This window comes from Paramisgurnus dabryanus, chromosome 23 (assembly GCF_030506205.2).
Source record: "Paramisgurnus dabryanus chromosome 23, PD_genome_1.1, whole genome shotgun sequence".
In the NCBI taxonomy this organism is placed as follows: domain Eukaryota; kingdom Metazoa; phylum Chordata; class Actinopteri; order Cypriniformes; family Cobitidae; genus Paramisgurnus; species Paramisgurnus dabryanus.
This window is the reverse complement of record NC_133359.1, coordinates 786,843-799,336: the sequence shown is the minus strand read 5'-3', so window position 1 is coordinate 799,336 and position 12,494 is coordinate 786,843. Positions and strand designations below refer to the sequence as shown.

At 36.5% G+C, this 12,494-nt stretch overlaps 1 long non-coding RNA gene across 1 annotated transcript; it reads left to right on the top strand.

Annotated features, from left to right (window-relative positions):
* The first annotated feature begins 2,400 nt into the window (after positions 1-2,400).
* LOC135768120 (uncharacterized) lies at positions 2,401-10,481 on the top strand. Its single transcript, XR_010542083.2, has 3 exons — positions 2,401-2,480; positions 6,649-6,729; positions 10,421-10,481. It is a non-coding gene; the product is annotated as an uncharacterized lncRNA (long non-coding RNA).
* The last annotated feature ends 2,013 nt before the right edge of the window (positions 10,482-12,494 follow it).

Below are 12,494 nucleotides of genomic sequence, written 5' to 3'. Positions count from 1 at the left end.
ACAGTTACAGTATTATTGTTTACAGTAGCATTAGTTACAGTAGCACTGGTTACAGTATAGTTACAGTAACATTGCTTGCAGTAGCATTAGTTACAGTATAGGGACATTAACATTGTTTACAGTAGCATCAGTTACAGTAGCACTGGTTACAGGATAGTTAGGGCGGCAGTGGCCTAGTGGTTCATGTACCGGAAGGTTATTAAGTCCATTTACCATTTACAGTAACATTGTTTACAGTAGCATTAGTTACAGTATAGTTACAGTAACATTGTTTACAGTAGCATTAGTTACAGTATAGTTACAGTAGCATTGTTTACAGTAGCATTAGTTACAGTAGCATTAGTTACAGTATAGTTACAGTAGCATTGTTTACAGTAGCATTAGTTACAGTAGCATTAGTTACAGTATAGTTACAGTAGCATTGTTTACAGTAGCATTAGATACAGTAGCATTAGTTACAGTAGCATTAGTTACAGTAACATTGTTTACAGTAGCATTAGTTACAGTAGCATTAGTTACAGTATAGTTACAGTAACATTGTTTACAGTAGCATTAGTTACAATAGCACTTGTTACAGTGTAGTTACAGTAGGATCAGTTACAGTAGCGCTGGTTATGGTTACATTAGCACTAGTTACAGTATAGGTACAGTAGCATTAGATACTGTAACATGAGTTGTACTTTTATTTTAATTTTTAAGAATTCGTACTTCCTGTTTAATGGCCTGTTATCACCGGGGATGATAACAATAACTAAACTATATTTGCTATCAACAGTTATAGGAAAAGTATATAAGAAGAATAAAACAGAGAAAGAATATTGTTATGATCACATTTAGAACAATTATTTTCAGTTAATGAATAGTAAAACACTGTTGGTGTGGACGCATATCAAGTTATCATTAAAGTTGTGAACAAGTCTTAATGCTTAACCTGTACTCAAAACAAGCTGTTGAATAAAGATCTGGAGCAGATCAGCTCTAGCAGTGAACTATTATGAGATCAGTTAAATACCAACAAGGGTTTGTAGGAATGTTTCAGAGATACAGATGGTGAAGTGATGCTGCCCACGGCTGAATCACACCTGTGACTGAATCACACCCGCAGACAAACATAGATGATGCTGATGATGATGATGAACGTGCTGTGAATCTGTAAAGGTGTCAGATCTTCAGAAGGAATTAAAAGATAAACAGACAGACATCAGAGGTCAGTGATGTCTTTTATCTGTACTGCATGTCTGTCTGTCTGTCTGTCGGTTATACACTGCAACTTTCCAGAAAGACAGACAAGTTTCATTCAAGAAAATTCCTGATAATAATGATGCTATGGCAAAAAAAAAATGAATTGATTATTAATACTGTTTGCTAATGATTGACAGATCGGGTGGCTTAAGGAGAGATTGATTTGATCACCATTATTCATTTATTTAGCATGTGCAACATTAATGAACATTTATAAATACAGAAAATGTTCACATTATCAGTGAAGTTTATAACATTCAAGAAGACTCATAGTTTTATGTAAGAGAAACGTTGAGTTTCATGTTAAGGTTTCTGATTCAGTTCTGAAATAAATCTCCTGGTTTCATCACACAAAACTCTTTTGTGTTGTTGAGGTTTTTAATCATGATGGTCCAGACCGGACCGGCGGTGGTCTTTGACCTCAGGCTGCAGGACTACAGGTTTTAATCAATGACTCGCACGTGCTGTAGGTCTTAGAAAACAATCATCTCAAGATTCAATATTTGACCTCTCTGTTATTGTATGTGAATAGGTTTAAATAAGTTACAGATGATTTATGAGCCCTAAATTGTGATTAGAAATCATTTAAAGATGTTTGATCAATTCTGTTGCCTTTAAATAGATCTCTAACAATTCATTGCAATTGTTTACCATTGATGTGTTTCTCATTGTTGATGTAAGACTTGCTTTCAGGTTTTAGTAAAAATAAAATTTAAGTGAACATTAATAAAATTAAAATTAATACAACAGTCCTGGTCTTATCTCTTACTGATATATCATGTTGTTCTGAAAATCTCTTTATTTAAAGCTCATTTGTTTTTTGCAGTTCTGTAAAACAGAAATGATTTGACTAAAGCAACATTAGACCCATATACATTTAAATATGAATATTCAATATAATTCAGGTAACACATCCCACTCTTCTCTATAGGATCTGTGACTGGAGGTCCTCTATAATATTTTCCTAGCTCTTAACTAGTCAGTTAGTAAGCCACACGTGTCCTGATAGCTTTGTCTCATTATAAATGCTCTTCTGAGGGATTTTTCCAGATGTTTGCCGCAGGGTTGAGTTAATGAAGCAATAATTCATCTACAGGACATCTTAAACTTTCACCTGATCTATATCTGTTCTTGTATTTGAAGGGTTTTACAATGAATCTAATGACGGTCTTCAGTATGATTGATTGAAGCGATCGTCCACTCATGAAGTTCAGAAGAGATGCCTGGAGGGAGAAAATGTAAGTTTAAGACCTCAGAGACACAAAACTGAGTTGATCTGAATAAAGCAACTCAATACAGTGATTCACATTTAAACTCTTTTATGATTTGAATCGAGAGGTAGTGTGAACTTCAAACATACGTCTTGAATCATTAATTGACTTTCTCAGGGTTTAAAGACTAGATGATGATGTATATGTGATGAAGGTTTAACACTCATTAAACATACAGTACTGTACCGAGGTCTTAGGTCATCATTAGACTGTTTAATGCTAGATGTTGTTTAAGCAATAGTATGATTACTGTATATACTGTATAATTATTCTCTTTATTACAATACCACCAGAAAATACAGCAAATTTGCATTCAGTATTAATTAGGGATGTGCATCTCCATAACTGAGGCCGATGCGATATGCAGCTTCATGATACAATGCATTAAAGATACATATGAAGCAGCTACCCATGTGATACGATTCACCCCATTAAGATGCAGTGCGGACCAATTTTGATTCGGTTCAACACAATGTCATTCAATGCAGTATGATGCAATAAAAACTATGATGCTATGCAATTTAATATGAGACAGATAGTTTCCACACATTAGATTTGTAATTACTTTGTGGAGGATGCAGATCTACCTTTACCATGTTATGCTTTACGATGTGACTTTCATGGCACGCCTCTATTGTGTTTCTATAGTGTTTATGCCGATGCACCGAGCAAATTATATGGAGGATCTCATAAACCTAAATGAAATGAAATCGTAATTTTTAATTCTAATCTAAAGACTTCAGTCTCTTCAAAAGAGTTAAAGATGTGTTTAGTGTCAAGAGAGAAAAAGTGAGGTTTGTACAGTGTTGCAGTTTAAAGCAGAAGTTTCATCTTCAATTGAAGAATCACCCAGACGTGCTCATGCTTTTGTTGCCCAACAGCTAAACTATTTCATTTCCACATCATGTCTCGAGTTCATGCTTCAGTAATGTGTGTTCAGTGGATCTGACCTCAGGAACATCATTAGTCAAACCTTCTTTTCATTTTACAGACGTTTCAGAGCTAATTTCCCCTCGACCCCACATCTCGCTCTATTCGTCCTCTACAGAACCATCAGTGTTATTTATGTCCGCTGTAGGACACGTCCTCATTCAGACTCTTTAGAAATGATGTTCGCTGAAGGCCATTAAAATAACACCAGTTCACACCCATGAGTGCATTCCCAGCAGTCTATTGTAGTTTTTCTCAGAGATATAAAGTGTGTTAGATCTTCTCAGAAGTGTTGTTTAACAACAGATGCCCATATAAAGAATGAAGTGATGTCAACATTTTACCCTTACATCTTCAATTTATTAATGTTATAGTATACCTCCAGTGCTCCAGTATTTAGTTGTTTTGATGTTTATAGATTATATATAGATTATAATGCCATTAGGTTGCCTATGAAAGCTTGCTTGGGTTTTAAAGTGTTTTAACGGTGGTGAATTGTTTCTATTATGAATATGTATGATATTAAAGGTGCCATTTTTGTGATCCCATTTTTAAACTTTAGTTAGGGTGTTTTCACATCTGTAGTTCGGTTCATTTGGTCCGGACCGAAAGCAAAAAAATGATACATTGTAGCTTTTTTAGAAATTTGGTTCCTTTTCACACCACACGGATTGGTCTGATCCGCACCAGTTGAAACAAACCAAAATTCTGTCATGGGATAAGATCAACATCACTCATTGGCCACATGTGTTTGAACATATTTCCTAAACTGCTTCACGATTGGTCAGAATCAACGTGCGCGATATTCCAACGGAACCCTGGAAGTAAACAAAAAGGAGGAAAATACAGCAGACACCGTGGACAGACGGCTGCGTGCTGTAATTATGTCCATGGTTGTTATACATACAGCACTCTACACAAACCATTCATTTTCAGAATGAATCACGTATTCGGCTTGAAAAAAAGTTTTAATACACTACAAACGGTGAAGACCCCAAATTTCTGAGTCTCCACCCAGACCTCCCCACAACTCCAGGTCCGCAATCTGTCATTGTGCTAATATTGCTAATAGAAACTGTCAACAAACACTTCCTCATCCGATAATGCACTGTGCAGCTGATTTCGTCAGCTGGTTTAGTCCAAAATGCGCAGTACTTTTGCAGTTAGGTCGGTTTGATCTAGGATTGTGTTATCACCACAAACGAACCGCTTTAGAGTTCATTTGAACGCGTACCGGGACCACCTCTTCAAGGAGTTCTTGGTGCCCTTGTTTGGTCCGCTTTTGGTGCGCACCAGAGTTTGATGGCTGCATTCTCACCTGCCCAAACGAACTGCATCAACTGAGCAATCGAACTCTGGTACGATTCATCCGAAGTAAACAAGGCAGGTGTGAAAGCACCCTAAGCGTGTAATGTTGCTGTTAGAGCATGAATAATACCTGTAAAATTATAAAGCTCAATGCCAAATATTTTCTTTACAGGATTCACTTTTCATGGACTACAGTCCTGTACTTCCCGGATATATGACGTCCTTATAAGAGTTTTTGACTAAACTCCGCCCACAGGAATAAGTAGCGGTATAAGTAAATTGTGTGAAATATATTTCATTTTTAGGAAACATCAAAACATTATATTGCCCACCGTAACGGTACGTTCAAACAGGGCCTAAGAGTTAAAGCTTTCCATTCACTTTAAATGGGTGACGGTCATGCGTTGCCGAACTGAATTGTGGATCCGTCGGCACCACGTCAGTGCCCTTACTCGCGGCAGAAGATGAACATTTCTCAACTTTCAAGCAGCAATGCGTGCGTCAGCCAATCAGATCGGCGTATGCAAATAACGTAGGCAAAGTCAGCCAATAACATTTATGGAAGACCGGAGCATGTGTTGTGGCCACTGTGATTGGCTGTTGGCCACGCTTCAGACAAGCCTTCCGTTAAGTGTTAACGTTTTTGTCCCGTGTGAATGTACTGTAAACACAATAAGCACACAGGAAAAACGGCCCCTTTAACTAACACTAACTAGGAGGAAATGTAAAAGTGATTCAGATTGTTTAAGTGAGAGGAATTTAAAGGTTTCCTGTAATCTTTCTTCACTATAGGATAAATGACTTTACGCTTTATGGAGCATAAGTGATTGGGTGTGTGTCTTCACTTCTCTTTGTGCATCTGCTGTATTGAGTGTGTCACTGATTCAACCCCAAGGTGAATCTGTGTAAGACAGAGAGAGTTAATCAAATCCGAAATGGAACGAGTGCCTCCGGCGCCGGAGCGATTCAGCGCTGCCGTTCCCATGGTGATAAAATCTCTTGTTTTAATTGAAAGCTGGTCTCTGGTGACGGACAGCTCTTAAACTCGCTTTGAGGCGATGAGGAATCGATGCATTAGGAAGCGTTTGTCACACGTGTGTGTGTGAATTGAATTGATTTGTTAAGTCAGAGGTATTTTAATGACAGCCCATTATCACACATAATACATCTGAAACAAAATACATTTACCTGCTGATTTACCTCTGAATATCTGTCACAAGTACAATGAGTCTTCATCGGCTGACACAGGGTTAAGAACTGTTCTGAGGTCATGAGACATACAGTACAGAGATGTTTAATAATGAGTCTGATCTAAACACAAACCTTTGATTTCTAACATCTTAAAGTGTCAGATGAACAGATCTCAGTTCAGTATCATAAACAGATGGATGACTAAACATGATCCCAGCTGAGCTCTTTTGTCATTTTAACACGCTTTAGATGTATCCACATAAACAAAGACAGTTTTACTTGTATATATTGCTGTGTTTCAGTATAAAATTGTGGTAATGGGATCATTCTGCAAGTCACACCATGAAAACAATTTATAAGCTTCATTTTACAATACGATCTCAGGGACTCAAAAACATAAACTTGTTTGTCAGGGCTGTGTGTGTAATCTTCTAGTGAATAAATGTAAATGAATGTTCAGATAAATGGCTGTTCTCATCTCTCGCTTTCTCTGAATAAATGAATCTGACATTCAGTCTGTATGATATATCAAAGCTTTATTTACACACGTCTGTCTGATAGAAAACTCAATGAGGGATTTTAAAGCTCAATGAGATGTTTGAGGGCTGAAATATCACACGGTTAAGATGCTTGACTTGCTTCAGTTATTGATGGTCTTGTAAGCTTGTTGACATGACATTAATCAGTTTCATTTTGTTCTGTTTAGTCCAAACCCTGAACCAACTGTGGGTTTACAGGCTGATGTCTTTTTAAACATGAAAAACCATCAACAAAACTACAACACAAGGTAAAGAATCCATCATGTGTGAAATTATTTCAGTTTTTACATCAACAAAATGATCAATACTCCTTTTTTGTTATCATATAGCATTTAGTCATTGTAATATTAATATTTTTGCATAAGGATCAGTGTAGTTTCATTAATGATAGTGGTTAAGTTTGAGGATCAGGTCTTGAGTTTTCATAAAGGAACTTCTTTACAATACAGATAATGAAATAAGGTGCTTAAGATGTCTCCTTATTTGAAACACCTGAACTAACTCATCAGCCTCCTTCCAGAATGTCTCCCTAACAAGTTAATGAGTTAAATCAGGTGTGTTAATTACGGTGACATCTAAACTTTCTGGAAGGGTTCAAGGACCAGGTTTAAAGAGCACTACACTGTGTGTTTTTTTTTTGTCTTAATTTGGCCACAACTTTCTCTGCGTTTCAGCAAATTGAATGAATTTTGTTGACAAATTTTATATTGATACAAATTTTGGGAAAATGCTTTGACATACCAAATGTTTACAATAATTCCATGATTTTAACCCATTAATTGGCATGTTCATAAGTGTTACCTAACCCTAACCCTGTGGTGAAACTTTACAGACACATTCTGGGGATACCAGAGACTATTTTTATATTGCTGAAAACATCTAGGTTAGCAGCCCTTTAAAATAATCCAGTGCAGTGCCATTGATTTGTCTCAAGATACACTCCAGTAACATCTTCTTCTAAGGCATGTTATACAAGGCCTAGTCCTGGCTTTAGCTAGTGTATAAGCCTTGTCTGTGAATCCAAGCCTTAATCAAAAACTAGACTAGATTCTCATTTCATTGCACAAGTCTTTGCATCATGTTTATTTAAAGTGTCTGTCAGATGCTTGTTGAATATTCATGAGACATGTAAGTGACCCCATTTACCATCCACAAACAAGCCCCTCCTCTTTCTCTGTGACACGCGCTGCTGTCATTCATTATTCATGATCTGAATATCTGCACAATGCACTGATAGATCAGATTCATCACACGAGCCAAATCACAGACAGATGAATTATTGTGCACACACTTTTAGAAATGTGTAAATATACATTCCAGATATAAAACACTTTAGTCAGTTTAGCTGTAATGTGTCTGAAGCATGTCATGATTTAAAAAAAAACAGAAACTGACATAATTTTTATTTATAAAATTACTGTCACCTATAAAGTCACTAAAAATAAGATGTGTGTGTGCGCGCGTGTGTGTGTTAAATGTAAGGAGTTTTGTGATGCGGGTCGTCAGGGTTCAGGTAAAATCTCACCGCCCGCTGGCGACTTCACACTCAGAGATTATAAATGTTAGTAATACAATTCGGCCACTGGCGATTTCACCTAAAATTGAAGTCTTGTCTTTGGTATTTACCCAATTTATAAAGCAGGTGACAGTGAGGTATAACTACAGGCATGAGGTGGGAATAAAACGATCCACAGTGACCTCAGTGAGGAAGCAGATCATCTGAGTTTAGTTTAAACAAACCTGAAGAGTGACGTCTCTGGAGAAATCATCCAGCGTTCCTACAGATACTTCACTATAAAGTCAAGATGAAGTCTGAGGTGTTTTACTGAAGGGCTGATAGAGATCTGAAGAAGCAAACATCAACCTAACTATACAATACAACACAATAATCATATTTAATTTCCATTTATATAGAACATAATACATATCAACATAAACGGCAGTATTAACTGCATATTAATGCATTTGGCAGATACCAATTGTAATGCCTGGGTTCAAACCCATGAGCTTTGCGATGTTAACCCAATACTCTACCACTAAGCTATACAGGAGCACTATATAAACTCAGATGTTTAAATGCATGAAAAAGCCATACAAAAATGATGAAATCAGGTTCTTTAAAGGTTTAACAAGTGCATTTCTATCTTTAACAAGTGCAAGTACTTCTCTTTGTAGACATTAGAAGACTTTCCCAGCATGCACTGGGTTTAAAGAACTGAAAATAATTGTCGAGGTCATTTTAATTTAATTGTAAATCTCATTCACTTCTGTTTACAGTCGTATTATAATGATTGTAATTACTCTAGCAAACTTTCATAAACGCTCTGTCGTTTTCTAAATATTTCTATTTAATGACGTTCATAAAGTCAGAGGTTGTGATGTATCGGCACATTCGCTCTCTCAATGATAACTGAGCAATTATTTTTAAAGTGCGTGCATGAACAATAAAGAAGTGATGAAGTATTGATCATCTGTTGCTCTGTAAGTCTTCATCTTTATATACAGTGAAATGAAATGAATGACTTTATACACCTCAATCAATTCATGAGACAACATCTCATAATCCATCAAATTATACAACTATTGAGATATAAAAGAGATTTGTGTATCATTTGTTGTGATTCTTTCACATGGACAAAACTACATTGACTTAATGTGTGTTTAAGTGCGTTTGTGTTTGTGTTTGTGTGTGCTTTAACTTTGAGCTGATATGAGAAGAACGTTTGTGTTCAGTAAAGTCAGATGAGATCAAACACAAGCAGAATAACTGACTGATATAAAACAAAGACATTTAAAGACATCTAAACATTTCAGAATTAAGTCTTAATTTATTTTTTCTCTCCTCAAATCATTTCTATGCTGGTTATGTGACTGAAGTTTACCAACCACTCATGTATAGACATTCATGATGTTTACTTGACAGTTAATCTGATGTTGTATTTTAAGGGGACACCTTCATCCGGTTTCTCCCATGCATTAATATCAGTATAATCTCTGTGAGGTTTGTGTTCTCCTGTCCTGTGTGTTTTGGCTTTAGGAAACACGAGGCTGTGTTGTAATGCATTTGAAAATGATTTAATCGTGCTTCATCATTATCCAATTCTGAGAGTCTAATAGCAGCATGCTGCACATTATGCTAAAGTGAGCCACCCAAGGACGGGCTGGAGAGAAAGATGGGGATTATTCTTCATTTGCATATAGATTATGCGCGCATGCATTGTATTCTGTGCGTCCGTGTGCACGCTTCGGTCGTATAATTGGATGATGTCATGTTTTCTGTCGGGTTGTTTCTGAACGTTCAAAATGTTTCAGACAAACACGAATCTTCCCTGCGGTCCGTACAGAAAAGAGGATTAGGAAACCGGATCTTCCCTGTGACCCCATTAACAAATGGAAGATGAATTGAACGTACAGATGGAATATGAATTAGGACAGAAACTTCACTTTCCACTGTGCTCTTTGGAAAATCACACACTTTTATTTATGAAATAATTGTGTCAACAGGACAGATATTGTTTAATGTTATATAGATATAGTGCTGCGTTGTAAATCATTTTATAATAAAGACATACCTTCTGTAATCATGTATTGAAATAATGTTATCTGTCATCTGTAAACGCCTACAGTTAGAAGATTTGTTTATTGTAATAATGATTTATAATAAGTTGGTGCTTTACAGTGATTTGACCATGTTTAAGAGGGAGCTTAGTTTAACTGTGGAAAATGTACTGTCATTTTGAGACTCAAGTAGTTTATTTCTTTATTTTGATCTGATGGAGAGATGATGCTGCTGTTGTAGATCATCTGTTTGCATTCATATGTTTGGTCATTTGTGCAAATATTTAGCTGAAAATATTTAGATGAGCTTTATAAAGAAACAGATCTCAACATAAAGTGGGTTTTATCATTTATTAACCCGTATGACTTCTGTTCTTCCAGGAAACACGAGAGGAGAACATTACAGATGCCTTCAGACAAACAGCAACAGTGAATGATGATGGATGCTGGTGAGTTCCCAAAAAGCACCAAGAAGTTTATAGAAAATAATTTATTTATGCACAATACAGATGCAAAATAAATCAACAAGACTTTCTTTATGCACACCTGTGTTGTATTGAGAAACATTAGAAATGAAGGTTGTCTTGTATTTAAATCTCAGGTTCTGTCTCTTTCCTCTTGTGGTTTAATAAGTCAGTGATGTATTTTCCTCATTGCTTGAGTTGAATGGTGTATCAGTCAAACAGCTCTTATATCAAGTGTGATGGATGTTTCATGACTGTTAAAGTCAATAGAAATGAGATTTTTACACAGATTGATGTGTTAAAGAGCTTATCTGTCTTGACTTCATGCTCACGGTTATCAGCAGATGTCCACACCATCCTGACATTACAGTAGTGATGGATCCGTGTGATTTATTATCAGTTTGATGTTGAGTTTAAGGGATATGAGAAGAGACTTTAAGATCTTAAACTGGACCCATGTCTGCTTGTATCTGATATTAGAGGATTATTCCGGTTTTAACAAGATGTGTTGGACATCAAACCTTAAATATGATATAAGAATAAGACACATATGAGTCTTAAACATGCAGAAAATGAATTAAACAGCACAAGGATAATAAACTTATGTTGGAGAGCAGGATCTGTCTTCTGTATCTTCAGTGTTTATGATGGGATGTTTTGGAGATGAGCTGCTGTTGTCTTTTGATTTGAATACATGAAGACATTCAAGAGATTTTTAATGAATCGTCTGACAGCAGGAGATATTTCACTGAATCAGATAAATCAGTGTGTGTGTGTGTGTGTGTGTGCGTGCGTGCGTGCGTGCGTGCGTGCGTGCGTGCGTGCGTGCGTGCGTGCGTGCGTGCGTGCGTGCGTGCGTGCGTGCGTGCGTATCTGTGGCACACTAACAGCAAGCATAAGCCATTTAAATGTGAGTTGTTATGTTGGTGTCTGGGGATGAGCAGCTATTGATCTGTGATTCAGGAAAGTGTCGAATCTTTTTCCTGTCGTTGTTTGTGTTTCTGAAGGTCTTGTGTTGTTCTGGGTGAGGTGACAATAACAGCAGCAGATGACAGAAAGACTTTGATCAGATTCTGTCTAACTGTGTATCTGCTGAGATGGGCTGGTTATATCTGTAACCAGCTTAACCAGACATATCTTCAGTACAGTAAGGCTCAGACAGATGTATGAAGACTCTAGACAAAGAGATTTTTCATTAATAGCTCAAGAGATTTGACTGATATTGATTTGACTTTCAGGTTTTTCTCCTTGAATGAATGTAGATTATATCTCAGATACAAAGATAATCGGGTTTTGGATGAATTTGCTGTCCCAGTGAACACAAACAGATAAACATTAAATGTGCTGTGAGTTTGGATCAAAGTGAAAAGATTTGATTTTGTAATCTTCAAAAATATTGCTGTGTGTCAGTCTGAGGTCAGGAGATTCTGGGTTTATTTACACTTTATTTGTATGTTTCTATGTGCAGCAAATACACTTCTGTACTATATATACTGTATGCACATGTTTATTACATATATATAAAGCATGTTTACATATAAAATGATAAAAATTATATAAAATTGATCATATTGATATATAGGATTTGAGGCAGTCTGGCCTGGTTAGTTTAATCTGGTTTAATCTGTCAAATGGTCAGTACAGCTGAATGTTCAGCAAAACCCGCTGAGAGCAAACCTTCAGACCGGTTGATGTCGTTTTATTTTTGTAATGGTGTCAGGTGAATGTTGTACAGTGTGTCTGAAACAGAAATGAGTTTTCTGTCATGCGAAATAAAAACATCTCTGTCTTTCTGTTCCTCCAGCTGCGTGTTTCTACACCTGAAGTGTTTGACTCAGAGTTTAATCTCAAACCACACGACAGGAGCGCTGTCACTCAAGAGTTTAATACACTAACAGTATGGGTTTCATGTTGATCTCTTGGGTTCGCACCTGTTTACACACAATTATACAAACACACACACATGACACAAACACAAAACTCACAGACTA